We start from the raw sequence: 27724 nt of genomic DNA, 5'->3' as shown, positions 1-27724 counted from the left end.
CAGGTGGCTGAGGTTTGCCAAAAAGCCTTGCAGAACTGAATGCCAGGGTGAAGGCAGTCAAGGGTGAAAATAAATGACTCTGGTTGGACGTGGCTGCCAAGCTAACCCGACTTTGAAGAATCTCAAATATAAAATATATTTTGGACACTTGTTTTGGTTCCATGTGTTATTTCATAGCTTTGACGTCTTCACTATTATACTACAATGTAGAGAATAGTAAAAAATAATGAGCAGGTGTGTCCAAACTTTTGACTGGTACTATATAAATATATATATATATATATATATATATATATATATACTACGACATTGCTCGCCTTAATTAAATTTTTTTACTTTTAGATGTGTGTATTGTTAGATATTACTGCACTGTTGGAGCTGGGAACACAAGCATTGCGCAACACCCACAATAACATCTGCTAACCATTGATATGCATCAATAAAAATGGATTTGATACTATTTCCATTGTACACTGTGGGTAGCCTACTGTTTCCATTGTACACTGTGGGTAGCCTACTGTTTCCATTGTACACTGTGGGTAGCCTACTGTTTCCATTGTACACTGTGGGTAGCCTACTGTTTCCATTGTACACTGTGGGTAGCCTACTGTTTCCATTGTACACTGTGGGTAGCCTACTGTTTCCATTGTACACTGTGGGTAGCCTACTGTTTCCATTGTACACTGTGGGTAGCCTACTGTTTCCATTGTACACTGTGGGTAGCCTACTGTTTCCATTGTACACTGTGGGTAGCCTACTGTTTCCATTGTACACTGTGGGTAGCCTACTGTTTCCATTGTACGCATAACATTTTTATCCTTAACACATTTCCAATATGTACTTTAAATATTGTTCCTCAACTATTTGTTTGCTTTCTACTGGAAGAATAGATAGTGTATGTAAACAGTCCAGTTGAGCCAGGCAGCTTTCTGTCTCTTCTCTCGCTCTCAGGCAGGAAGCAGCGTGGGCAGGCCAGCCTCCCTATGGCACCGCCTGCGTCACGCTTTTTCCAGTGACGAGGAGGCTGCGCTGCCGAGCAGTCTGTCTCAGACAAGGGAAAGGCTGGCTGGTACTGACGGTGCGCTCTGCCGAGCAGTCTGTCTCAGACAAGGGAAAGGCTGGCTGGTACTGACGGTGCGCTCTGCCGAGCAGTCAGTCTCAGACAAGGGAAAGGCTGGCTGGTACTGACGGTGCGCTCTGCCGAGCAGTCTGTCTCAGACAAGGGAAAGGCTGGCTGGTACTGACGGTGCGCTCTGCTACAAACTGAGGCTGCTCTGCCGAGCAGTCTGTCTCAGACAAGGGAAAGGCTGGCTGGCACTGACGGTGCGCTCTGCCGAGCAGTCAGTCTCAGACAAGGGAAAGGCTGGCTGGTACTGACGGTGCGCTCTGCCGAGCAGTCTGTCTCAGACAAGGGAAAGGCTGGCTGGTACTGACGGTGCGCTCTGCCGAGCAGTCTGTCTCAGACAAGGGAAGGCTGGCTGGTACTGACGGTGCGCTCTGCCGAGCAGTCTGTCTCAGACAAGGGAAAGGCTGGCTGGTACTGACGGTGCGCTCTGCCGAGCAGTCTGTCTCAGACAAGGGAAAGGCTGGCTGGTACTGACGGTGCGCTCTGCTACAGTCGAGACAAAAGCGAGAGGTCTGTTTGACTATATTTTCACTAATGGTGATCTGATATCTGAAGTATTGGTGAGTAGCGACGCGGTTGGTAATTTAACACCGTTCTGTGTCATTTCTGTGTAAAAGCTTCGGGGTGGAGACAAGCCAAATAGTTCGGATGTTCTCTATGCTGTCACCATAGCAGAAACAGCACTGGTGCAAATCAGTTTCTTTATCATGTTCGTTTGGTTACAATGTTGCAGAAGGGAAGGTAGACTAGACATTATAAACAAAGCTATGGCATTTAAATATGATGATTGGCTATATAATGAAGTGGTTCATTTAGTTGATGGTCGTATTTTTATACATTGACGTTTTATCGCAGCTGTTGAGATGAAAGCTAATTGACTAATGAACAGTTTGTTGGTGTTTGGCCTTTAATACACCATGTGATTGGACCAGGTTGAGTACAGGACTGTTGACAGTGAACGTGTTGGGCTATTATATGTAATAAAAATTAAAAACATGTTTTATTGAACTAGGCAAGTCAGTTAAGAATAAATTCTTATCAATGACGTCCTACCCCGGACGAACCTGGACCACGCTGGGTCCAACTGTGCGCCGCCCTATTGGACTCTCAATCACAGCCAGATGTGATACCGCCTGGATTATTGTAGCCTAGTTGATTTGGTGGTTTTAATGGCTATTTCTAATATGGTGTGTTGTCTACGGTCTATTCAGTAGGCTAAATTGATTCCCTGGTTCGCCTCCAGTGGCGCTACGCCCACTGCAGCTGATGTGTTGTCATAGCAATTATCATTAACCAGGAGGATTGATCGGGTCAACATGTGGAGGCTGGCCACAGATAATCAGACGTGATATAATGATTGACAGCCATATCATCAATTAAGCTGCGCTATTCAAATGAAATGGTCCGTGTGTGTTTATCGCTTTGTTATTGCAATAGGCATTGATTCATCATTGGAATATTCGATCATATGTGAATCGGGGGACATTGAGATGACACTTGGCGCAAAGGAATCCCTTTTATTTGTTCAATATTTGTCTGTTTGATAACCTGAAAATCAATTACTGCTTGTTAGTTAATAATATCTAATGGATTGGTTATTCTGCATTGGACCACACATGTAATGTTTAGAAGACAACAACAACAAAAAAACCCATGCGTTCTCATGTTGTCTGGAAGGCTATTTTCCTTGTTCTCAATGTATTCTCCACAGAACAAAGAGGATGTAATTTATAACCCAACCCTAGCCTGTGGTTGACGATTTAGAATTCCTTGCAGTAAAACTGGGCCAATGGCCAAATACCAAGTATCCTGTTTCAGGCCCAATGTATAGACAATCAATGATAACTTTCCCCATGTAGCTATGCATCCCGGACTGAAATGTCTCCGTGTCTCTGATCCATTAATTCCCTATTACAGAAAAACAACTATTTACATTGAACATTAATTCCCTCTTGACCTTTAGTCCTCTGCGTTGTGTGTTTTGAATATTCTTACACCAGCTAACGTTAGCTAGCTAACAGTACACTTTAACTTGAAATGAAATCAACTTTCTGACAAAATTAGAAATGTGTAATATCAACACATCAAAAAAATTGCTAGCTAGACTCTTACCTGTATACATGGATGGATGCTTCTCCCTCTCTGTCACGGATGCCATGGTTGCCCTTAGTTTGAAGATGTATAAAACACCGGTCTCCAGATTACAACAGCCTTCTCTGTGTTCCCTTTTCGACTCTGTCTGCATATTTGCAATCAAAGGCCAGAATCTCCTTAACTATCACACTCTAATTCCACTGATTTCAAAACTCGGTCCTCCAGAAAGTGGAGAGCAACACTTATGCAGTTGTAATACGTGATCTCTTTCAGAAAAGCCACGTTAGAAAAGATTACCTACACATACTGACCAGCTCATGTTATAGACAGAAGCGGGCTACATGGCAGACCAATCCGAACTCCTCTCTCGGCATGTCCAGCCCACTCATTATCTCAGCCAATCCTGGCTAGCGGGAAGGTTGCTGGCTTTTTCTGTGGCTCAACCAACTAGGCTCATAATTTAGAAATTGTATTTACAGATGGAATACAAGTTTGTTATTAAGGCACATGAAAGTTCTCATGTCCCAGAAGGCATTTCTGCCCCCCCCAAAAAATTCATTTTGATTAATAAAAACGTAAGTTTACGTTCAAATGTCTCTCCTGTGACGTAGTGATGCATGGCAGACATCTTGTTTCCTGAAACGAGTCACAGTTCATATTTTTTTTCCACTAATTGGTCTTTTAAACCAATCACATCACATCTTTTTCAGAGCATATCTGATTGTTCAAAAGACCAATTTAGTGAAAAGAGTATCAGGATTGGTCTGCCTTTTGTAAACACCTCGTGTTTTGAATGTGGCAGCTATAATGTGAAATGTGGTCAGTATGTTAAAGCAGATGCTCTCATTCTCACGCTGCATTAGATTAGACCGACGGAAACTCTTCCAACGGTGTGGGAGTCATCCTCATTTCTTTTTTTTTTACACCTAGTTTGCCTCCCAGATGGAACGCAATGTTCCCTATATAGTGCACTACTTTATACCAGGGCCCTATGGCACCATGTTCCCTATATAGTGCACTACTTTATACCAGGGCCCATATAACTATATAGGGCATAGGGTGCCATTTGGTACACAATCCTAGTCCACATGTCCATATCCTCCTAACTAGCCTACACGGTGGGTGGTGCGGAAGGAGTCAAAAGATGTGAGACAGGTAGTATACAGAGGATTTAGGGAATTGGGGATACCTAGTCAGTTGTACAACTGAATGCATTCAACTGAAATGTGTCTTCCGCCTTTAACCCAACCCCTCTGAATCAGAGAGGTGGTGGGGGTGGTGCCATAATCGACATCCACGTCTTCGGCGCCCGGTGAAGTGGGTTAACAGCCCTGCTCAGGGGCAGAGAACAACAGATGTTTACCTTGTCAGCTCAGGGATTCGATCCAGCAACCTTTCAGTTACTGGCCCAAGGCTCTAACCACTTCATGTGCTCCGTTTCACAACCACAGGAAAGTGTTTAACTGACACACACACACCCACACACAGGCTTCTGTCTCCAGGGAGTGGGCGGTAATAAGTGTTGATGAACAGAAGCTGTTGTCTGTTTTATCAAACACAGCAGATAGTTCTCACAGTTTAGTTATGCTAACAGTCTTTCTCTTCTGTTAGTCTCCCTTAGCTTTCTCATCCCTGGGGGTGAGTTTGGCTTCATGCAAATGTTTCAAAGCACAATGAAAATTAAACGCTACTGCAGTTGTTATCTCAATCTATAAATATCATCGTTGACTTTAAATATACATGTAGTGAAAAAGATTATAGCGGTGGCTTGTATCGTCCCATTTTAGTAGCCATCATGGACACAGTAACATAAAGGGTTTGACTGGTCACCTCTTGGAAACATCTTTGGTCCATTATGCTAAACAGATCCAGGTCTGTCTCATGGATTCAATGTTCCCAAGTGTTCAGTAGGCTACACTACCTGGTCCACTACAGTACCTGGTCCACTACACTACCTGGTCCACTGCACTACCTGGTCCACTGCACTACCTTGTCCACTGCACTACCTGGTCCACTGCACTACCTGGTCCACTGCACTACCTTGTCCACTGCACTACCTTGTCCACTGCACTACCTTGTCCACTGCACTACCTGGTCCTCTACACTACCTGGTCCTCTACACTACCTGGTCCACTGCACTACCTGGTCCACTGCACTACCTTGTCCACTGCACTACCTTGTCCACTGCACTACCTTGTCCACTACACTACCTTGTCCACTGCACTACCTTGTCCACTGCACTACCTTGTCCACTGCACTACTGGTCCTCTGCACTACCTGGTCCTCTACACTACCTGGTCCTCTACACTACCTTGTCCACTGCACTACCTTGTCCACTGCACTACCTTGTCCACTGCACTACCTTGTCCACTGCACTACCTGGTCCTCTACACTACCTGGTCCACTACACTACCTGGTCCTCTACACTACCTGGTCCACTGCACTACCTGGTCCTCTACACTACCTGGTCCACAGCACTAACCTGGTCCACTACACTACCTGGTCCACTACACTACCTGGTCCAGTAGGCTGCACTACCTGGTCCTCTACACTACCTGGTCCACTGCACTACCTGGTCCACTGCACTACCTGGTCCACTGCACTACCTGGTCCACTGCACTACCTGGTCCACTACACTACCTTGTCCACGCCTACCGGCCCGGCACTACCTGGTCCACTGCACTACCTGGTCCACTGCACTACCTGGTCCTCTACACTACCTGGTCCTCTACACTACCTGGTCCACTGCACTACCTGGTCCACTGCACTACCTGGTCCACTGCACTACCTGGTCCACTGCACTACCTGGTCCACTGCACTACCTGGTCCACTACACTACCTTGTCCACTGCACTACCTGGTCCACTGCACTACCTGGTCCACTACACTACCTGGTCCACTACACTACCTGGTCCACTGCACTACCTGGTCCACTACACTACCTGGTCCACTGCACTACCTGGTCCACTGCACTACCTGGTCCACTGCACTACCTGGTCCACTGCACTACCTGGTCCACTACACTACCTGGTCCACTGCACTACCTGGTCCACTGCACTACCTGGTCCACTGCACTACCTGGTCCACTGCACTACCTTGTCCACTGCACTACCTGGTCCACTACACTACCTGGTCCTCTACACTACCTGGTCCACTGCACTACCTGGTCCACTGCACTACCTGGTCCACTGCACTACCTGGTCCTCTACACTACCTGGTCCTCTACACTACCTGGTCCACTGCACTACCTGGTCCACTACACTACCTTGTCCACTACACTACCTGGTCCTCTACACTACCTGGTCCACTGCACTACCTGGTCCACTGCACTACCTGGTCCACTGCACTACCTGGTCCACTGCACTACCTGGTCCTTGGGTTGTTTTTTAGAGCGGGTTGTGCGTTTATACATGAACGGTGCAGTGGAGATGCCTCCAGTATTTACCTGTCTGTGTTTTAGTCCTCTCCTGACTCGCACTACAAAGTTGTGAATGTATAGACCAGGGGAATTCAACTCTTACCCTTTGACGTCCAGAGCCCTGCTGGTTTTCTGTTCTACTGGATAATTGCGCACACCTCGTGTCCCAGGTCTAAATCAGACCCTATTTTGAGGGGAACAATAAAGCTGAACCTATTGAAATGGTGCCGAAGGTTGGCGCCTCCAGCTCCTACAAAACATTCCAGCTTTCTACTTTTTCTAGTGTTTTTCAAAACATTTCTTACTCACTTTGTTTAGTCCATTACTTCATACACCTTGGTAGAGTTATTGTAATATGAATCGCTGGGTACTCGCCGTCCACCCCAATTCCCAGAGACGGCGGAACAATAGTCTGGCTTCTTTGGTGAGGCGCCGGGTTGCCTGGGAGTCCTACCGAAGAGTAGGAGATGAAGACATCGACAGAGGCAGACATGGTGGGGGTCTTAGTGCGATTCAGACACCGGGTGACCCATCCTCCATTACCGAGAATACTACTCGCCAATATTCAATAATTACAAAATTACCTTGACAAACTCAGAGCGAGGATCTGATTCTGCATTATACTGTTTTTCTGAGACTTGGCTTTTCTCCGACATCCAAACTATAAAACCATCAGGTTTTACAGCTCGAGTGGATAGAAAGCAGGTTCTCTCTGGCAACAGCAAAGTCGGAGGGCTCTGCTTTATGACCAATAACAAGTGGTACGACAGGGGAAACGTACAGGAACTTGCGAAATTCTGCTCTCCCGACTTGGAATACTTGGTCATCAAATGTTACCCTTTTTACCTTCCGAGAGAGTTCTCAGGTATTATCGCCCCAAGCCGACACCAAAAATGCTCTCAAAGATCTTCATTGGAACCTGAACAAACTGGAGACCGCCTATCCGGAGCAGGCTTTCGTTGTCGTGGTGGAATTTAACAAAGGTAATTTGATAACCCTGCAAATCTGACCATTTTTCTCCTCCCCGCCTACAAACCAAGACTCGAGGGAGGTTCCGGTGGTCAGGTCTGTGTAATGCTGGTCTGACCAATCTCCAAAACGGTTTTGATCAAGGCCACTGGAATATGTTCCGGGTCTCCTCTAGGGATGACGTCAATGAATACGCCGACTCAGTTACCGGATTCATAAAACAATAGTATTTGATACCGATGGTGTCTTTTAAAAACCTGAATCAAAAACGTGGATCGATGGCAGCCTTGTTAGGAAACTGAAAGAAACATGCTGCTTATAAACATGGCAAGGTGACCTGGAACAATTTGTTAAACGGTACAAATGCAACATACACAGATCGATCGAGACGGCGAGGCACAAAGTAAAAGGACGAAGTGGAGGAGCAATTCAACTGGTCGGATATGAGGCGTAAGTGGCAGGGGCTTCTAATGATCACAGATTACAAATAGAAAGCCAGTCACGTCAGGGACACTAACGCTGCCCTACCCGGATTAAATACATTTTCTTACGCTTCGAGCAAAACGACGTTGAGCTGCCGAGTAGAGCCCCTGAGGGCTACGTGCATACGGTCTCTCCACGGAGGACGTAAGGAAGTCATTCAAACGGGTTGACCTTCGCAAGGCTGGTGGCCCAGACAACATCCTTCGCTGCGCCCTCGGAGCATGTGCAGACCAGCTAGCTGTTGTTTTTTTTTTTTTTTCATACGTTTTCAATCTCTCTAGCTCAGGCCATTATCCCCACCTGCTTCAAGATGTCCACCATCATCCCCGTGCCCAAGAAAGGGAAATTAACTGAATGATTACTGACCCTTAGCGCTGCCTTCTGTCATCATGAAGTGCTTCGAGAGGCTAGTCAAAGACCACCTCTCCAATTTTTGTCTACCGCCCGATGAATCCAGCCGCTGCACTGTACACTGCCCTCACCCACCTGGACAAGAGGAATTCTTATGTGAGGATGCTGTTCGACTACAGCTCAACCTTCAATACCAAAGTGTCCTCTAAGCTCACCGCAAAGCCCACGGCCCTGGGTCTGAACTCCCTACGCAACTGTGTCCTGGCCTTCCTGACGGGCTGCCCCCAGGTGGGAAAGGTAGGCAACATGACCTCCTCCACATTGATCTTCAATGTGGGGGCCCCACAAGGGTGCGTCCTCTGTTCCCTCCTGTACTCCCTCTATACCCAGGACTGTGTGGCCTCGCACTGTTCCAATTCCATCATCAAGTTCGCTGATGACACGACAGTAGTAGGCCTGATTACCAACGACGGTGAGACGGCCTACAGGGAGGATGTAGGCACTCAGACGGAGTGGTGCCAGGTAAACAACCTCTGCCTCAACGTCAGCAAAAAAAAAGGACTTCAAGAGGAACCAGGCTGACACGCCGGCATCCTCATCAATGGGGCCACCGTAGAGAGGGCGAAAATACTTAGTTTCTTAGTGTACACGTCTCAGAGGACCTGAAATGGTCATACCACACAGACACCATGGTGAAGAAGGCACAACTCTTCAAATTCAGGAGGCTGAAGAAATTTGGCCTGTCCCAGAGGGCCCTCTGTTCTACAGGAGCACCATCTAGAGCAGGTGTGTCATGGCATGCAGGAATCTGAGGTTCCATCCAGCAGCTCGGACTCACGGGAGTTGTAGTTGTTAGCTATGGAAGAGGAGACACAGTACTACAGCGTGTGTGTGTGTGTGGTCTTCTGTTAGAGTGACTCACCCTGCTGCCAGATGGGCATTCCTGTGGCTTCTATGACAGCACATTATTTATTTATAAAAGATTCCTCTTCCTCCTCCTCCCTATTCTCTCTCCTTTTAGGAGGTGTGTGTGTGTGTGCAGGACACAGCTCAGGGGTGGAGGTAGGGGAAGAGTATGTCTTTCTGGCAGCAGGGTTTGGGTCAGGAGTGAAAACAACAGCCAGACTCTGAGAGGACAAGAGTTATCTATATTGCCCCAGCAGGTGGATTTGTTCTCAGTCATCATGGTGAGATAATGTTGTTCCTGCTATGAATTCAACCAAAATAATCCTTAGTGGCTGGGACTGTCATTAGGTTCCTCTAATCCTTAGTGGCTGGGACTGTCATTAGGTTCCTCTAATCCTTAGTGGCTGGGACTGTCATTAGGTTCCTCTAATCCTTAGTGGCTGGGACTGTCATTAGGTTCCTCTAATCCTTAGTGGCTGGGACTGTCATTAGGTTCCTCTAATCCTTAGTGGCTGGGACTGTCATTAGGTTCCTCTAATCCTTAGTGGCTGGGACTGTCATTAGGTTCCTCTAATCCTTAGTGGCTGGGACTGTCATTAGGTTACTCTAATCCTTAGTGGCTGGGACTGTCATTAGGTTACTCTAATCCTTAGTGGCTGGGACTGTCATTAGGTTCCTCTAATCCTTAGTGGCTGGGACTGTCATTAGGTTCCTCTAATCCTTAGTGGCTGGGACTGTCATTAGGTTCCTCTAATCCTTAGTGGCTGGGACTGTCATTAGGTTCCTCTAATCCTTAGTGGCTGGGACTGTCATTAGGTTCCTCTAATCCTTAGTGGCTGGGACTGTCATTAGGTTCCTCTAATCCTTAGTGGCTGGGACTGTCATTAGGTTCCTCTAATCCTTAGTGGCTGGGACTGTCATTAGGTTCCTCTAATCCTTAGTGGCTGGGACTGCCATTAGGTTCCTCTAATCCTTAGTGGCTGGGACTGTCATTAGGTTCCTCTAATCCTTAGTGGCTGGGACTGCCATTAGGTTCCTCTAATCCTTAGTGGCTGGGACTGTCATTAGGTTCCTCTAATCCTTAGTGGCTGGGACTGTCATTAGGTTCCTCTAATCCTTAGTGGCTGGGACTGTCATTAGGTTCCTCTAATCCTTAGTGGCTGGGACTGTCATTAGGTTCCTCTAATCCTTAGTGGCTGGGACTGTCATTAGGTTCCTCTAATCCTTAGTGGCTGGGACTGTCATTAGGTTCCTCTAATCCTTAGTGGCTGGGACTGTCATTAGGTTCCTCTAATCCTTAGTGGCTGGGACTGTCATTAGGTTCCTCTAATCCTTAGTGGCTGGGACTGTCATTAGGTTCCTCTAATCCTTAGTGGCTGGGACTGTCATTAGGTTCCTCTAATCCTTAGTGGCTGGGACTGTCATTAGGTTCCTCTAATCCTTAGTGGCTGGGACTGTCATTAGGTTCCTCTAATCCTTAGTGGCTGGGACTGTCATTAGGTTCCTCTAATCCTTAGTGGCTGGGACTGTCATTAGGTTCCTCTAATCCTTAGTGGCTGGGACTGTCATTAGGTTCCTCTAATCCTTAGTGGCTGGGACTGTCATTAGGTTCCTCTAATCCTTAGTGGCTGGGACTGTCATTAGGTTCCTCTAATCCTTAGTGGCTGGGACTGTCATTAGGTTCCTCTAATCCTTAGTGGCTGGGACTGTCATTAGGTTCCTCTAATCCTTAGTGGCTGGGACTGTCATTAGGTTCCTCTAATCCTTAGTGGCTGGGACTGTCATTAGGTTCCTCTAATCCTTAGTGGCTGGGACTGTCATTAGGTTCCTCTAATCCTTAGTGGCTGGGACTGTCATTAGGTTCCTCTAATCCTTAGTGGCTGGGACTGTCATTAGGTTACTCTAATCCTTAGTGGCTGGGACTGTCATTAGGTTCCTCTAATCCTTAGTGGCTGGGACTGTCATTAGGTTCCTCTAATCCTTAGTGGCTGGGACTGTCATTAGGTTCCTCTAATCCTTAGTGGCTGGGACTGTCATTAGGTTCCTCTAATCCTTAGTGGCTGGGACTGTCATTAGGTTCCTCTAATCCTTAGTGGCTGGGACTGTCATTAGGTTCCTCTAATCCTTAGTGGCTGGGACTGTCATTAGGTTCCTCTAATCCTTAGTGGCTGGGACTGTCATTAGGTTCCTCTAATCCTTAGTGGCTGGGACTGTCATTAGGTTCCTCTAATCCTTAGTGGCTGGGACTGTCATTAGGTTCCTCTAATCCTTAGTGGCTGGGACTGTCATTAGGTTCCTCTAATCCTTAGTGGCTGGGACTGTCATTAGGTTCCTCTAATCCTTAGTGGCTGGGACTGTCATTAGGTTCCTCTAATCCTTAGTGGCTGGGACTGTCATTAGGTTCCTCTAATCCTTAGTGGCTGGGACTGTCATTAGGTTCCTCTAATCCTTAGTGGCTGGGACTGTCATTAGGTTCCTCTAATCCTTAGTGGCTGGGACTGTCATTAGGTTCCTCTAATCCTTAGTGGCTGGGACTGTCATTAGGTTCCTCTAATCCTTAGTGGCTGGGACTGTCATTAGGTTACTCTAATCCTTAGTGGCTGGGACTGTCATTAGGTTCCTCTAATCCTTAGTGGCTGGGACTGTCATTAGGTTCCTCTAATCCTTAGTGGCTGGGACTGTCATTAGGTTCCTCTAATCCTTAGTGGCTGGGACTGTCATTAGGTTCCTCTAATCCTTAGTGGCTGGGACTGTCATTAGGTTCCTCTAATCCTTAGTGGCTGGGACTGTCATTAGGTTCCTCTAATCCTTAGTGGCTGGGACTGTCATTAGGTTCCTCTAATCCTTAGTGGCTGGGACTGTCATTAGGTTCCTCTAATCCTTAGTGGCTGGGACTGTCATTAGGTTCCTCTAATCCTTAGTGGCTGGGACTGTCATTAGGTTCCTCTAATCCTTAGTGGCTGGGACTGTCATTAGGTTCCTCTAATCCTTAGTGGCTGGGACTGTCATTAGGTTCCTCTAATCCTTAGTGGCTGGGACTGTCATTAGGTTCCTCTAATCCTTAGTGGCTGGGACTGTCATTAGGTTCCTCTAATCCTTAGTGGCTGGGACTGTCATTAGGTTCCTCTAATCCTTAGTGGCTGGGACTGTCATTAGGTTCCTCTAATCCTTAGTGGCTGGGACTGTCATTAGGTTCCTCTAATCCTTAGTGGCTGGGACTGTCATTAGGTTCCTCTAATCCTTAGTGGCTGGGACTGTCATTAGGTTCCTCTAATCCTTAGTGGCTGGGACTTTTAACATTTTAACATCTTGACCATGTTCTGTTATAATATCCACCCTGCACAGCCAGAAGAGGACTGGCCACCCCTCATAGCCTGGTTCCTCTCTAGGTTTCTTCCTAGGTTTTTGGCCTTTCTAGGGAGTTTTTCCTAGGGAGTTTTTCCTAGCCACTGTGCTTCTTTCACATGCATTGCTTGCTGTTTGGGGTTTTAGGCTGGGTTTCTGTACAGCACTTTGAGATATCAGCTGATGTACGAAGGGCTATATAAATACATTTGATTTGATTTGGGACTGTCATTAGGTTACGCCAGCAGCATAGCACCCTGCATCCCACCGCTGACTTGCCTCTGAAGCTGAGCAGGGTTGGTCGCTGTACAGGAGACCAGATGCTGCTGGAAGTGGTGTTAGAGGCCCTCTGGTCCCCCAAAAATATCCCAATGCCCCAGGGTAGTGATTGGGGACATTGCCCCAGTCACTGTGTAGGGTGCCGTCTTTTGGATTGGACGTTAGTAAACAGGTGTCTTGACTCTCTGTGGTCTTTAAAAATCCCATGCTACTTATCGTAATAGTAGGGGTGTATAACCCTGGTGTCCTGGCTAAATTCCCAATCTGGACATCATACCATCATGGCCACCTAATCATCCCCAGCGTCCAACTGACTAATTCCTCTCCCCTGTAACTATTTCCCAGTTTGTTGCTGTAAATGAAAATGTGTTCTCAGTCAACTGACCTGATAAAATAAGGTTACATTTTCCCTCTCTCTGCCACTTGATAGAGGTGTGTGTGTGTGTGTGTGTCGAATGAGATAACACACACTCATTGTGTTTTAGAACCCTTCAGTCACTGTGTGCGTGCCGTTCTGTCAGTTTGACTCTTATCCATTGTAGTGTAGTTGTGACAGCAGCGTGGCACAGCTCCAAGATATCAGCTGGATGGAGCATGTTAGTCTGTAGAGACACACACAGCCCTGTGTTATCAGTTGCCAAGGACATGCTGCACAGACCAACAGGCAGGCAGTAGAGTGGAGGGGCAAAGTGCACTTTGCCTGGACTCATACTACCGTCCTTTTCTGTCTATTACATTGTACATTTTAGTCATTTAGCAGACGCTCTTATCCAGAGCGACTTACAAATTGGTGGATTCACCTTATTTATGAATCTTGTATTTAAAAGCACCAGTTGAATGACTTTGGAAGTTACATTTACATTTACGTCATTTAGCAGACACTCTTATCCAGAGCGACTTAGAGTAGTGAATACATACTTTTCATTTCATGCATTTTTAAAAAAAAAATTTACTGGCCCCCCGTGGGAATCGAACCCACAACCTTGGCGTTGCACACACCATGCTGGCGTTGCAAACACCATGCTCTACCAACAGAGTCTTCCCTGTGGCTCAATGTGACCGTCCCCGTACCATCGTCCCCGTACCATCGTCCCCGTACCATCGTCCTGTTCTGTGACCAGTGCCGCTCAGACAGTTTTTAGCAGACTGATAAACTCCAGATTGACTAGGAAGGAGGGATTCACCTCAGCCATTGTTTCTGCCTCTAATCAATTTGTCAGGTAGACTTTTACTGCAGTCAGTCAGTCAGTCAGTCAGTCAGTCAGTCAGTCAGTAAGTCAGTCAGGAGAGTATGACCCACTTCTGGCACAATGGTCTCCCTCCCTCCCTCCCTCTCCTCCCTCTCCCCTCCCTCCCTCCCCCCCTCCTCTTCTCTCCATCCCTCCCCCCCTCCTCCTCTCTCCCCAGGGAACGCTCATAGCTTTGTTTAAATTTTTAGGAAGGGGATGGGAGAATGTAAAGCGACACCATGTGTCCTGGCTAGCCCTGTCCCCTGCCCCCTAGCCCAGTCCCCTGGCCCAGTCCCCTGTTCCCTGGCCCCTGCCTCCTAGCCCTGTCATGCCCCCTAGCCCTGTCCCCTGGCCCTGCCCCCTGGCCCAGTCCCCTGGCCCCTGCCTCCTAGCCCTGTCCCCTGCCCCCTGTTCCCTGTCCCCTGCCCCCTGCCTTATAGCCCTGCCCCCTGGCCCTGTCCCCTGCCTTCTAGCGCTGCCCCCTGCCAGGCAACAGATTCTGTAACCACAGCCAGGTGTTTTCTAATGTAGCCCAATGCAAATTAAAGTATTGTGATTGAAGACGCCTGGGTCCTTATTTATCGATCATAAATAAGCGGCAGGTAGCCTAGTGGTCAGAGCATTGGACTAGTAACCGAAAGGTTGCAAGATTGACTCCCGAACAAGGCAGTTAACCCACCGTTCCTAGGCTGTCATTGAAAATAAGAATTTGTTCTTAACTGACTTGTCTAGTTAATTAAAGGTCAAATAAAAAATGTGTTGGCACAAATCTGTGCGTATACTATGCGTGGGGTTATTTCCACGCAGTGTGAGATTTATCATTCTGAACGTTTGCCTGAGAGTGTAGGAAAATGTACACACAGCCGTGACCATGCGTACGCGTAGTGCCAAGTGCTGGAAAAACGGAAATGCTTGTCAAGCGTAGAAGAGGGAAAATACACTGAGTGTATTAAAACATCCCGGTACAGAGTCAATGTGGAGGCTATATACAGGGTATTACGGTACAGAGTCAATGTGGAGGCTATATATACAGGGGGTACCGGTACAGAGTCAATGTGGAGGCTATATACAGGGGGTGCCGGTACAGAGTCAATGTGGAGGCTATATACAGGGTATTACGGTACAGAGTCAATGTGGAGGCTATATACAGGGGGTACCGGTACAGAGTCAATGTGGAGGCTATATACAGGGGGTACCGGTACAGAGTCAATGTGGAGGCTATATACAGGGGGTACCGGTACAGAGTCAATGTGGAGGCTATATACAGGGGGTCCCGGTACTGAGTCAATGTGGAGGCTATATACAGGGGGTACCGGTACAGAGTCAATGTGGAGGCTATATACAGGGGGTGCCGGTACAGAGTCAATGTGGAGGCTATATACAGGGTATTACGGTACAGAGTCAATGTGGAGGCTATATACAGGGGGTACCGGTACAGAGTCAATGTGGAGGCTATATACAGGGGGTACCGGTACAGAGTCAATGTGGAGGCTATATACAGGGGGTACCGGTACAGAGTCAATGTGGAGGCTATATACAGGGGGTCCCGGTACTGAGTCAATGTGGAGGCTATATACAGGGGGTACCGGTACAGAGTCAATGTGGAGGCTATATACAGGGGGTGCCGGTACAGAGTCAATGTGGAGGCTATATACAGGGTATTACGGTACAGAGTCAATGTGGAGGCTATATACAGGGGGTACCGGTACAGAGTCAATGTGGAGGCTATATACAGGGGGTACCGGTACAGAGTCAATGTGGAGGCTATATACAGGGGGCACCGGTACAGAGTCAATGTGGAAGCTATATACAGGGGCTACCGGTACAGAGTCAATGTGGAGGCTATATACAGGGGGTCCCGGTACAATGTGGAGGCTATATACAGGGGGTACCGGTACAGAGTCAATGTGGAGGCTATATACAGGGGGTCCCGGTACTGAGTCAATGTGGAGGCTATATACAGGGGGTACCGGTACAGAGTCAATGTGGAGGCTATATACAGGGGGTCCCGGTACAATGTGGAGGCTATATACAGGGGGTCCCGGTACTGAGTCAATGTGGAGGCTATATACAGGGGGTACCGGTACAGAGTCAATGTGGAGGCTATATACAGGGGCTACCGGTACAGAGTCAATGTGGAGGCTATATACAGGGTGTTACGGTACAGAGTCAATGTGGAGGCTATATACAGGGGGTACCGGTACAGAGTCAATGTGGAGGCTATATACAGGGGGTACCGGTACAGAGTCAATGTGGAGGCTATATACAGGGGCTACCGGTACAGAGACAATGTGGAGGCTATATACAGGGGGCACCGGTACAGAGTCAATGTGGAGGCTATATACAGGGGGTCCCGGTACTGAGTCAATGTGGAGGCTATATACAGGGGGTACCGGTACAGAGTCAATGTGGAGGCTATATACAGGGGGTGCCGGTACAGAGTCAATGTGGTGGCTATATACAGGGTATTACGGTACAGAGTCAATGTGGAGGCTATATACAGGGGGTACCGGTACAGAGTAAATGTGGAGGCTATATACAGGGGGTACCGGTACAGAGTCAATGTGGAGGCTATATACAGGGGGTACCGGTACAGAGTCAATGTGGAGGCTATATACAGGGGGTCCCGGTACTGAGTCAATGTGGAGGCTATATACAGGGGGTACCGGTACAGAGTCAATGTGGAGGCTATATACAGGGTATTACGGTACAGAGTCAATGTGGAGGCTATATACAGGGGGTACCGGTACAGAGTCAATGTGGAGGCTATATACAGGGGGCACCGGTACAGAGTCAATGTGGAGGCTATATACAGGGGGTACCGGTACAGAGTCAATGTGGAAGCTATATACAGGGGCTACCGGTACAGAGTCAATGTGGAGGCTATATACAGGGGGTCCCGGTACAATGTGGAGGCTATATACAGGGGGTACCGGTACAGAGTCAATGTGGAGGCTATATACAGGGGGTACCGGTACAGAGTCAATGTGGAGGCTATATACAGGGGGCACCGGTACAGAGTCAATGTGGAGGCTATATACAGGGGGTACCGGTACAGAGTCAATGTGGAAGCTATATACAGGGGCTACCGGTACAGAGTCAATGTGGAGGCTATATACAGGGGCTACCGGTACAGAGTCAATGTGGAGGCTATATACAGGGGGTCCCGGTACAATGTGGAGGCTATATACAGGGGGTACCGGTACAGAGTCAATGTGGAGGCTATATACAGGGGGTCCCGGTACTGAGTCAATGTGGAGGCTATATACAGGGGGTACCGGTACAGAGTCAATGTGGAGGCTATATACAGGGGGTCCCGGTACAATGTGGAGGCTATATACAGGGGGTCCCGGTACTGAGTCAATGTGGAGGCTATATACAGGGGGTACCGGTACAGAGTCAATGTGGAGGCTATATACAGGGGCTACCGGTACAGAGTCAATGTGGAGGCTATATACAGGGTGTTACGGTACAGAGTCAATGTGGAGGCTATATACAGGGGGTACCGGTACAGAGTCAATGTGGAGGCTATATACAGGGGGTACCAGTACAGAGTCAATGTGGAGGCTATATACAGGGGGTACCGGTACAGAGTCAATGTGGAGGCTATATACAGGGTGTTACGGTACAGAGTCAATGTGGAGGCTATATACAGGGGGTACCGGTACAGAGTCAATGTGGAGGCTATATACAGGGTGTTACGGTACAGAGTCAATGTAGAGGCTATATACAGGGGCTACCAGTACAGAGACAATGTGGAGGCTATATACAGGGGGCACCGGTACAGAGTCAATGTGCGGGGGTAAATGTTAGTTGAGGTAATTTGTACATGTAGGTAGGGGTGAAGTGACTATGCATAGATAATAAACAGCGAGTAGCAGCAGTGTACAAAAGGGAGGGGGCGGGGTGTCAATGTAAATAGTCCAGTGGCGATTTGATTAATTGTTCAGCAGTCTTATGGCTTGGGGGTAGAAGCTGTTGAGGAGCCTTTTGGTCCTAGACTTGGCGCTCCTGTAACACTTTCCGTGCGGTAGCAGAGAGAAAGGTCTTCCCTGTGGCTCAGTTGGTAGAGCATGGTGTTTGCAACGCCAGGGTTGTGGGTTCGATTCCCACAGGGGGCCAGTACAAAAAAAAATAAAAATATGTATGAAATGTATGCATTCACTACTGTAAGTCGCTCTGGATAAGAGTGTCTGCTAAATGACAAAAATGTAAATGTAACAGTCTAACTTGGGTGACTGCTGTAATGATATGTGGTTCATAAGGACAGCGTAGCTAGCATACCGGTCCATACTGCTGTAATGATATGCTATGTGGTTCATTAGGACAGCGTAGCTAGCTAACATACCGGTCCATACTGCTGTAATGATATGCTATGTGGTTCATTAGGACAGCGTAGCTAACATACCGGTCCATACTGCTGTAATGATATGCTGTGTGGTTAGTAAGGACAGCGTAGCTAGCTAACATACCGGTCCATACTGCTGTAATGATATGTGGTTCGTAAGGACAGCGTAGCTAGCTAACATACCGGTCCATACTGCTGTAATGATATGCTATGTGGTTCATAAGGACAGCGTAGCTAGCTAACATACCGGTCCATACTGCTGTAATGATATGCTATGTGGTTCATTAGGATAGCGTAGCTAGCTAACATACCGGTCCATACTGCTGTAATGATATGCTATGTGGTTCATTAGGACAGCGTAGCTAACATACCGGTCCATACTGCTGTAATGATATGCTATGTGGTTCATTAGGACAGCGTAGCTAACATACCGGTCCATACTGCTGTAATGATATGCTATGTGGTTCATTAGGACAGCGTAGCTAACATACCGGTCCATACTGCTGTAATGATATGCTATGTGGTTCATTAGGACAGCGTAGCTAACATACCGGTCCATACTGCTGTAATGATATGCTATGTGGTTCATTAGGACAGCGTAGCTAACATACCGGTCCATACTGCTGTAATGATATGCTATGTGGTTCATTAGGACAGCGTAGCTAGCTAACATACCGGTCCATACTGCTGTAATGATATGCTATGTGGTTCATTAGGACAGCGTAGCTAACATACCGGTCCATACTGCTGTAATGATATGCTATGTGGTTCATAAGGATAGCGTAGCTAGCTAACATACCGGTCCATACTGCTGTAATGATATGCTATGTGGTTCATAAGGACAGCGTAGCTAGCTAACATACCGGTCCATACTGCTGTAATGATATGCTGTGTGGTTCATAAGGACAGCGTAGCTAGCTAACATATGTGGTTCATAAGGACAGCGTAGCTAGCTAGCATACCCAGTCCATACTGCTGTAATGATATGTGGTTCATTAGGACAGCGTAGCTAACATACCGGTCCATACTGCTGTAATGATATGTGGTTCATTAGGACAGCGTAGCTAACATACCGGTCCATACAGCTGTAATGATATGCTATGTGGTTCATAAGGATAGCGTAGCTAGCTAACATACCGGTCCATATTGCTGTAATGATATGCTATGTGGTTCATTAGGACAGCGTAGCTAACATACCGGTCCATACTGCTGTAATGATATGCTATGTGGTTCATTAGGACAGCGTAGCTAGCTAACATACCGGTCCATACTGCTGTAATGATATGCTATGTGGTTCATTAGGACAGCGTAGCTAACATACCGGTCCATACTGCTGTAATGATATGCTATGTGGTTCATAAGGATAGCGTAGCTAGCTAACATACCGGTCCATACTGCTGTAATGATATGCTATGTGGTTCATAAGGACAGCGTAGCTAGCTAACATACCGGTCCATACTGCTGTAATGATATGCTGTGTGGTTCATAAGGACAGCGTAGCTAGCTAACATATGTGGTTCATAAGGACAGCGTAGCTAGCTAGCATACCCAGTCCATACTGCTGTAATGATATGTGGTTCATTAGGACAGCGTAGCTAACATACCGGTCCATACTGCTATAATGATATGTGGTTCATTAGGACAGCGTAGCTAACATACCGGTCCATACAGCTGTAATGATATGCTATGTGGTTCATAAGGATAGCGTAGCTAGCTAACATACCGGTCCATATTGCTGTAATGATATGCTTGTGGTTCATTAGGACAGCGTAGCTAACATACCGGTCCATACTGCTGTAATGATATGCTATGTGGTTCATTAGGACAGCGTAGCTAACATACCGGTCCATACTGCTGTAATGATATGCTATGTGGTTCATTAGGACAGCGTAGCTAACATACCGGTCCATACTGCTGTAATGATATGCTATGTGGTTCATTAGGACAGCGTAGCTAACATACCGGTCCATACTGCTGTAATGATATGCTATGTGGTTCATTAGGACAGCGTAGCTAGCTAACATACCGGTCCATACTGCTGTAATGATATGCTATGTGGTTCATTAGGACAGCGTAGCTAACATACCGGTCCATACTGCTGTAATGATATGCTATGTGGTTCATAAGGATAGCGTAGCTAGCTAACATACCGGTCCATACTGCTGTAATGATATGCTATGTGGTTCATAAGGACAGCGTAGCTAGCTAACATACCGGTCCATACTGCTGTAATGATATGCTGTGTGGTTCATAAGGACAGCGTAGCTAGCTAACATATGTGGTTCATAAGGACAGCGTAGCTAGCTAGCATACCCAGTCCATACTGCTGTAATGATATGTGGTTCATTAGGACAGCGTAGCTAACATACCGGTCCATACTGCTGTAATGATATGTGGTTCATTAGGACAGCGTAGCTAACATACCGGTCCATACTGCTGTAATGATATGTGGTTCATTAGGACAGCGTAGCTAACATACCGGTCCATACTGCTGTAATGATATGTGGTTCATAAGGACAGCGTAGCTAACATACCGGTCCATACTGCTGTAATGATATGTGGTTCATTAGGACAGCGTAGCTAACATACCGGTCCATACAGCTGTAATGATATGCTATGTGGTTCATAAGGATAGCGTAGCTAGCTAACATACCGGTCCATACTGCTGTAATGATATGCTATGTGGTTCATAAGGACAGCGTAGCTAGCTAACATACCGGTCCATACTGCTGTAATGATATGCTGTGTGGTTCATAAGGACAGCGTAGCTAGCTAACATATGTGGTTCATAAGGACAGCGTAGCTAGCTAGCATACCCAGTCCATACTGCTGTAATGATATGTGGTTCATTAGGATAGCGTAGCTAGCTAGCATACCCAGTCCATACTGCTGTAATGATATGCAATGTGGTTCATAAGGACAGCGTAGCTAGCATACCGGTCCATACTGCTGTAATGATATGCTATGTGGTTCATTAGGACAGCGTAGCTAACATACCGGTCCATACTGCTGTAATGATATGTGGTTCATAAGGACAGCGTAGCTAGCTAACATACCGGTCCATACTGCTGTAATGATATGCTATGTGGTTCATAAGGACAGCGTAGCTAGCTAACATACCGGTCCATACTGCTGTAATGATATGCTGTGTGGTTCATAAGGACAGCGTAGCTAGCTAACATATGTGGTTCATAAGGACAGCGTAGCTAGCTAGCATACCCAGTCCATACTGCTGTAATGATATGTGGTTCATTAGGACAGCGTAGCTAGCATACCGGTCCATACTGCTGTAATGATATGCTATGTGGTTCATAAGGATAGCGTAGCTAGCTAACATACCGGTCCATACTGCTGTAATGATATGTGGTTCATTAGGACAGCGTAGCTAACATACCGGTCCATACAGCTGTAATGATATGCTATGTGGTTCATAAGGATAGCGTAGCTAGCTAACATACCGGTCCATACTGCTGTAATGATATGCTATGTGGTTCATAAGGACAGCGTAGCTAGCTAACATACCGGTCCATACTGCTGTAATGATATGCTGTGTGGTTCATAAGGACAGCGTAGCTAGCTAACATATGTGGTTCATAAGGACAGCGTAGCTAGCTAGCATACCCAGTCCATACTGCTGTAATGATATGTGGTTCATAAGGATAGCGTAGCTAGCTAGCATACCCAGTCCATACTGCTGTAATGATATGCTATGTGGTTCATAAGGACAGCGTAGCTAGCATACCGGTCCATACTGCTGTAATGATATGCTATGTGGTTCATAAGGACAGCGTAGCTAGCTAACATACAGGGTCAGCGTAGCTAGCTAACATACAGGGTCAGCGTAGCTAGCTAACATACAGGGACAGCGTAGCTAGCTAACATACAGGGACAGCGTAGCTAGCTAGCATACCGGTCCATACTGCTGTAATGATATGCTGTGTGGTTCGTAAGGATAGCGTAGCTCAGAAATTCTTAGACAACGTAACATGTAAGGGAGCTATTGGAAAAGTCATTATTTCATTGCTCAACATTTTCTTAACATTTGTCATAATTAGTTAAAGCGATGAATTTGTATCCGCTCTCGTCGGACTTCGGTTGCATATTTTCCACCATTTTCTTCAAATTTGAAAACGTGAAGCCACGCCCATTTTATGAATTGCATTAGAGGCCCTACAATGTACAGAAATAGTGTCCACTGCTTGTATACTTTGTATTTCGGCGAATTTAGTACAACATCCGTGAACTTTTGGGGTGCTAACTATATCCATACTATGACCAATAAGCATACTACATACTACATACTCAATTTACATCACAGTACGGTTAGTGCAGTTGGTGTGAGTATTCGAACACAGCTCTGGTCTCAGCTGATGGGGTGTTTAGTGGTGGAGACTCCTGGTCTCAGCTGATGGGGTGTTTAGTGGTGGAGACTCCTGGTCTCAGCTGATGGGGTGTTTAGTGGTGGAGACTCCTGGTCTCAGCTGATGGGGTGTTTAGTGGTGGAGACTCCGGGTCTCAGCTGATGGGGTGTTTAGTGGTGGAGACTCCTGGTATCAGCTGATGGGGTGTTTAGTGGTGGAGACTCCTGGTCTCAGCTGATGGGGCGTTTAGTGGTGGAGACTCCTGGTATCAGCTGATGGGGTGTTTAGTGGTGGAGACTCCTGGTCTCAGCTGATGGGGTGTTTAGTGGTGGAGACTCCTGGTCTCAGCTGATGGGGTGTTTAGTGGTGGAGACTCCTGGTCTCAGCTGATGGGGTGTTTAGTGGTGGAGACTCCTGGTATCAGCTGATGGGGTGTTTAGTGGTGGAGACTCCTGGTCTCAGCTGATGGGGTGTTTAGTGGTGGAGACTCCTGGTCTCAGCTGATGGGGTGTTTAGTGGTGGAGACTCCTGGTCTCAGCTGATGGGGTGTTTAGTGGTGGAGACTCCTGGTATCAGCTGATGGGGTGTTTAGTGGTGGAGACTCCTGGTATCAGCTGATGGGGTGTTTAGTGGTGGAGACTCCTGGTCTCAGCTGATGGGGCGTTTAGTGGTGGAGACTCCTGGTCTCAGCTGATGGGGTGTTTAGTGGTGGAGACTCCTGGTTTCAGCTGATGGGGTGTTTAGTGGTGGAGACTCCTGGTCTCAGCTGATGGGGTGTTTAGTGGTGGAGACTCCTGGTCTCAGCTGATGGGGTGTTTAGTGGTGGAGACTCCTGGTCTCAGCTGATGGGGTGTTTAGTGGTGGAGACTCCTGGTATCAGCTGATGGGGTGTTTAGTGGTGGAGACTCCTGGTATCAGCTGATGGGGTGTTTAGTGGTGGAGACTCCTGGTCTCAGCTGATGGGGTGTTTAGTGGTGGAGACTCCGGGTCTCAGCTGATGGGGTGTTTAGTGGTGGAGACTCCGGGTCTCAGCTGATGGGGTGTTTAGTGGTGGAGACTCCTGGTCTCAGCTGATGGGGTGTTTAGTGGTGGAGACTCCTGGTCTCAGCTGATGGGGCGTTTAGTGGTGGAGACTCCTGGTCTCAGCTGATGGGGTCTGATTACTTCCTGACCCTTTTATTCTCACTCACTCACTCACTCACTCACTCACTCACTCACTCACTCACTCACTCACTCACTCACTCACTCAGCTCGGTTTTCACCTAATTTTGTGTGCACATAGCCTGTTTTCTATTGAGAGCCAGGTCTGCCTATGGCAGCCTCTCAATAGCAGGGCTATGCTCAGTGAGTCTGGACATAGTCAAAGCTTTCCTTCATTTTGGGTCAGTTACAGTTGTCAGGTATTCTGCCACTGTGTGTACTCTGTTTAGGGCCAAATAGCATTCTAGTTTGCTGTTTTTTTTGTGTCAAGTAAATATCTTTTTTTTTCTCATGATTTGGTTGGGTCTAATTGTGTCGCTATCCTGGGTCTGTTTGTGTTTGTGATCAGAGCCCCAGGACCAGCTTGCTCAGGGGACTCTGTGGGGTCTGTTTGTGTTTGTGAACAGAGCCCCAGGACCAGCTTGCTTAGGGGACTCTTCTCCAGGTTCATCTGTCTGTAGGGTCTGTTTGTGTTTGTGAACAGAGCCCCAGGACCAGCTTGCTTAGGGGACTCTTCTCCAGGGTCATTTCTCTGTAGGGTCTGTTTGTGTTTGTGAACTGAGCCCCAGGACCAGCTTGCTTAGGGGACTCTTCTCCAGGTTCATCTGTCTGTAGGTGAAGGCTTTGTTATGGAAGGTTTGAGAATCGCTTATTTTTATGAGGTTGTAGAATTGAATTGCTCTTTTCTGGAATCCTCCATATTCTGCTCTGCGTGTGTTATTTGGTGTTTTAGCTTGTACACAGAAGATGTTTTTGCATAATTCTGCATGCAGAGTCTCAATTTAATGTTTATCTAATTTTGTGAATTCTTGGTTGGTGAGTGGACCCCAGACCTCACAATGATAAAGGGCAATGGGTTCTATAACTGATTCAAGTATTTTTTTAGCCAGATCCTAATTGGGATGTCAAATGTTATTTTCCTTTTGATGGCGTAGAAGGTCCTTCTTTGTCTTATCTCAAATCTTTCACAGCTTTGTGGAAGTTACCAGTGGTGCTGATGTTTAGGCCGAGATGAGTATCGTTTTTTTTGTGTGCTTTAGGGCAACAGTGTCTAGATGGAATTTGTATGTGTGGTCCTGGTGACTAGACCTTTTTTGGAACACCATTATTTTTGGCTTACTGGGAATTACTGTCAGGCCCCCCGGTCTGTGTCAGGCCCCCCGGTCTGCGTCAGGCCCCCCGGTCTGCGTCAGGCCCCCCGGTCTGCGTCAGGCCCCCCGGTCCGTCAGGCCCCCAGGTCTGACAGAATCCTTGCAGTAGATCTAGGTGCTGCTGTAGGCCCTTCATGGTTGGGGACCGAAGCACCAGATCATCTGCAAACAGTAGACATTTGACTTCAGAGTCTAGTAGGGTGAGGCCTGGTGCTGCAGACTGTTCTAGTGCCCTCGCCAATTCATTGATATAAATGTTGAAGGGGCATCCCTATCTCACGCCGCGGCCCTGAGGAAAGAAATCATTGTTTATTTTGCTCATTTTAACCTTCTGTTTGTGTAACATGGATTTTATAATGTTGTTCATCCCCCCCCCTTACTGTTTGTCAGTAAGGGTGTGCAGGGTGTGTACGTGGTCTGTCATACGGTAATTTGGTAAGAAGCCAGCTTGACATTTGCTCAGGACATTGTTTTCACTGAGGAAATGTTTGCTGTTGATGATACTGCAGATGATTTTTCTGAGATTGCTGTTGATGTATATTCCATGGTAATTATTGGGGGGAGGTCCTGCGGTTCTGGGAGAGGGTCTCGCTGGTCTGGGCGGGATGTCCGTTGAGCTGTTGCTCCTGTGTGAGATGTTGGAGCTGCGATGTCCTTCAGGGTCCTGGTGAAGGTGGGCGCTGCTGTCTTGTATAGGTGGACCTGGTCGCCAAGGCTGTTTAAGTCCAGGGTGGAGTGGTGGGCCCGGTAAACATTTGGTTTTGAGACACAGTCACGGGAAATACTTGCATGGTAGCAGGGTGGAAGTATTTTTGTGGTAGCAAGGTGGAGATAAACACTTGTGTGTTGGGGAAAGTAGAAGAAGCTTTTTCAATAACTTTCCTGCTGTGTTCTCAGGTTGTTCTTGCCTGTGTGTATTATTATCAAATTTCAAATGTATTTATATAGCCCTTCTTACATCAGCTGATATCTCAAAGTGCTGTACAGAAACCCAGCCTAAAACCCCAAACAGCAAGCAATGCATGTGAAAGAAGCACGGTGGCTAGGAAAAACTCCCTAGAAAGGCCAAAAACCTAGGAAGAAACCTAGAGAGGAACCAGGCTATGAGGGGTGGCCAGTCCTCTTCTGGCTGTGCCGGGTGGATATTATAACAGAACATGGTCAAGATGTTAAAATGTTCATAAATGACCAGCATGGTCAAATAATAATAATCATAGTAGTTGTCGAGGGTGCAACAAGCACGTCCGGTGAACAGGTCAGGGTTCCATAGCCGCAGGCAGAACAGTTGAAACTGGAGCAGCAGCACGGCCAGGTGAACAGGTCAGGGTTCCATAGCCGCAGGCAGAACAGTTGAAACTGGAGCAGCAGCACGGCCAGGTGAACAGGTCAGGGTTCCATAGCCGCAGGCAGAACAGTTGAAACTGGAGCAGCAGCACGGCCAGGTGAACAGGCCAGGGTTCCATATTATGTGGCTGGGTGTCCCTAGTTGGTCCTCAGACAAAAGGACACCAGAGTTTACAGCCTGTGTGTTTAAGAAAAATGTTATTGTATTTATTTCCCATTGGAGTCCATAAGGAGTACAATCTGTAGCTTGTGGGTGTGGTGGGGTTGTTAGGAGGGCTATCAGATGGGCTGATGGGAGGGGGGGGGGGGGGGTGCTAGGAAGGTCTGGGCTTGGGGTTCTTCTTTTATCTGTTCTGCTGTGGTGTTGAGACTTTGGTCAGGATCTGAGGTGGACTGTTCTGCTGGCTTCTCTGGGGGGGTTGCCAGCTCTTTAATGTGTTGTTCTGTCACACATCTTTCTCACCTTCTTCTTCTCCTTTGGTGTTCTCACCTGCTGTTCCAGCTCTGCCTTACCTCCAGCTGGGTGAATTGATCCTTCATTTCAGTGAGGGAGTAGTACTCTGTGCTGGGAGGTTGTCTTTCCGCTTGGGGTTGCTCTTCTGTGGTGTTGTTTTAAGGAAGAGGTCTGACTTGTTTGGGGTGGGAGATTCCTTCTCAAGAGAGAGCTTCTCCTGCTGAGCTCCCTCTTTGATTCAGTGGAAGTCCAGCTGAAACTGTTTGGGGTTGGCTTGTACCAGTACTGTTCCAGACTTGTACAAGTTGACATTGGCTGACTCAGTCTTCATTGGCTAGTATCCTGAGTTTTCTACCCATCGTTACGCTCTCATCCCCCCCTCTCTCGCTCTCATCCCCCCCTCTCTCGCTCTCATCCCCCCCTCTCTCGCTCTCTCTGTCTGAGGTGTGTTCTGCAGGGCCTCACATGGCAGCACAGGGCTAGGTTGTACTCAGCAATTTCCATTGTACATTTCACTCATCTGTCTATGGTCGTAGCAAATCCAGCCTATTAGGCCTATGCTCTGATTTTAGAATGTATGGCCGTGAGTACCCCTAGGGGTTTTCAGGCTTTATTATAGTAGGCTATGGATATTATTCACAGTAAGATAATCAGATGATATGATAAT

The 27724-nt window shown here is 47.3% G+C and overlaps 1 protein-coding gene across 2 annotated transcripts in view; it reads left to right on the top strand.

The window, feature by feature from the left end:
* Positions 1-1018: 1018 nt before the first annotated feature.
* The window catches only part of LOC106594516 (cysteine/serine-rich nuclear protein 1), a 52396-nt gene continuing 25690 nt past the window's right edge, over positions 1019-27724 (top strand). The window contains exon 1 of one of the 2 annotated variants that reach the window (XM_045702858.2): positions 1019-1636. The gene's annotated coding sequence lies outside the window, so the exon portion shown is untranslated. Of the gene's footprint in view, positions 1687-27724 lie in introns of both variants that reach the window. The other variant, XM_045702859.2, reaches the window with a different exon arrangement.

The sequence above is a fragment of the Salmo salar genome, chromosome 19 (assembly GCF_965601325.2).
Source record: "Salmo salar chromosome 19, fSalSal1, whole genome shotgun sequence".
In the NCBI taxonomy this organism is placed as follows: Eukaryota; Metazoa; Chordata; class Actinopteri; order Salmoniformes; family Salmonidae; genus Salmo; species Salmo salar.
The sequence above is the reverse complement of the archived record's forward strand: the minus strand, read 5'-3'. Positions and strand labels throughout refer to the sequence as shown.